Here is a 2589-nt window from a genome sequence, read left to right on the forward strand (position 1 = left end):
TAGCACTTTGTGTATTGGTTTTATTGTTGGCCATTAAAGTTCATGAAGCTTGAGTTGAACCATGGGGGCAAACTGAAATTTGCACTCTAAATTTATGGATGAATGTATATGTAATTTAAATATATATATATACTAATGTATATGCATATTTTATAAACTAAGGTCTACAATATTATTTTTCCAATTTGAAAATATTATAAACTAATACTACTACAATAAGAGAGGTTTTGAAACTTGTGGTGATTCCCCAGCCAAAATAGAGGTTTTAAAACTATTTTCTACAATATAAACAATCCTAAATTCCATATAGCATTGCCTATATGTCACATGTACTCTGAGAGTATGTAATAAAAAGGAATAAGATTGGCATTATTAAAAAAATAAGATTTAAGTACAAGAATGGAATGAAAAAAAATTCCCAAAAAACCAATACTTGCATGTAAAAGACCTTTTTGTCACCCCAATTATGATGGAGTAGGTGCTAAGCCATTTATAACTGTAAGCATCTGAGATCAAATTCCATGGAAACAGCAGCATCTCCAATAATTCCCTAAGGCATCAGCAATATTTTCAAGTTTCAGGTTTTGTAGAAAATTTAAGTTGATAATCATAGAATTCCTCGATCAATCCTCATTCTGATTTAAAATGATTGAATAGATAGATACACATTTAATTTAAAGGCAAGCCTATCCTTTTGTACTTTTATTTTAATCTTTATTGATACTCTTTGTTGTCAATCAAAAAATAAAATAAAATGAAGATAGACTATACTATGAGAATCAATTGTGTGCTTACCACGATTGTTGACTCATAAAAGAACTTAGTTCAATGACCCTTGGCACCTGAAAAAAAAATGATGGGTGTAAGAAGAAAAAAAAACTCATTCAGCAATGAGAAGCATTTTTCAGCATTCAGCATGGCTGTTTCTGGTCACAAAAATGCTTGCCTGCTACTCAAGAATTAATACAAATTATGCTATGATGAAATTGTCCATGTGATGACACAACAAAATTTTGTACTTCCAAGCAATAAATAAGTGCTAGGAAAATGAAACCATCTCTTTGTAAACTCAAGTTAATCATAATTCTCAATGTGTGTGCATCCAACATGCTTCCAACTGCATATGCTTAAAAATTAGCTCTATATGAATTTGCAATTACACAGTAAATATGAAGAGATACCGGGCCTGACCAGCTTTTATAAAATAGAGAATATAGGAAATTACAGCTGTGCAAGTGAACCACACTGCAAATAGATTTGGAGCTTCAATTCTATAGTTGGAATTTGGTGTAGTTTTCAACAGTTGGTAATCGCTGAAAACAAAGAGAATCAAACTACCAACCATGTCAAAATGATGTGGCAACATCATGAACAGCCCGAAACAGATGATGCTATGTGGAGATGTTCAACAAAAACGTATAATAGACAATTTATAAATAAAAAATAAATCAATTATACCTGTGATATATCTCTAGTTTCAATCTAGTCATGTAGTTTCAATTTTGCCAACTTCATCCATTAATTTATTAAATTGGGTCAATTTAGTCCAATTTATAACCTATATTAAGAAATTGGATAGATATCAAACAAAAAATGGCCCATTCAAAAGGGACTGGATCATTTCAAATTGGACATAAATCCCAATTCACTTTGAAAGCTGCTACAAGATCTTCATACAGACTCATCTGCACAGTTTACATAAATTTATTTGAAGATCAAAAGATGTTTTATTTCTGCAAACCCTTTAAAAAATCAAGATTAATAAGATTTTAAGGTAAGCATGGCAAAGACAAGATACATGAAACATAATCTCCAGAAAACCAGGAAGTAGAGCAAATGGACATTTAAAATATGGCCAACAGATACCCAAAAATATTCATCGCATAATATCAAGGTTGCTCATCAATAAGCAGGGAGAGATTGAAAGAGCATTACCCATAATTTAGAATCAAACAGATGAAAACAAGAAGTGCTTCTAAAGCACAGTGAAAGCAACTATTACTTGCAATTTAAAACGAACTTTGGTTAGGAAGATTAGAAAGCCAGCCATGCTCTTTAACCCATTCTCACTGCAACATGCATTATGTATATCTAAAATATGATGTTGAGATGAATAATTAGCATGACAAGAAATAAAACCACACACATAGAGGGAAAAAAATAACTCATTCGCAAGAACTTAACAAAGTACAGAAGAAAAAATTAGCTAGGATGGTTTACTCATGTACAATTATAGCCCCTAAATGCACCAGCATGGGAAGGAATTTGGAAAGTGTCAGGTCCCTATGTTGTCAAATCCGGAGACAAAACCTTGTGTTGATTCAAAAGTATTTTTTTGTGTTTTTGTACTGTCCGCTCGAGCGGAGACTGTTGAGCTCGAGCGTAGATTAGCAGGTCTCAGTATTTTGACAGGGCAAGCACAGATACTGGTGGGTGCGATTTTACGCTCGAGCGGATCATCATACGCTCGAGCGCATCTCAGCTTATTCATACGCCGTTTTTGGTCAGTCCGCTCGAGCGGGCTGTTGTGAGCTCGAGCGGAGATCGCGGATTCAGATTTCTATTTAAAGCTGTTAAAGGTGTTTTTGT

At 33.4% G+C, this 2589-nt stretch overlaps 1 long non-coding RNA gene across 1 annotated transcript; it reads right to left on the minus strand.

The window, feature by feature from the left end:
- Positions 1–343: 343 nt before the first annotated feature.
- Positions 344–2267, minus strand: LOC145820450 (uncharacterized). The gene is made up of 2 exons (XR_014362012.1): positions 796–2267; positions 344–550 (listed from the first exon to the last, which is right to left on the minus strand). It is a non-coding gene; the product is annotated as an uncharacterized LOC145820450 (long non-coding RNA).
- Between the last annotated feature and the right edge of the window lie 322 nt (positions 2268–2589).

The sequence above is a fragment of the Camellia sinensis genome, chromosome 2 (genome assembly GCF_055761805.1).
Source record: "Camellia sinensis isolate YWXY chromosome 2, ASM5576180v1, whole genome shotgun sequence".
In the NCBI taxonomy this organism is placed as follows: Eukaryota; Viridiplantae; Streptophyta; class Magnoliopsida; order Ericales; family Theaceae; genus Camellia; species Camellia sinensis.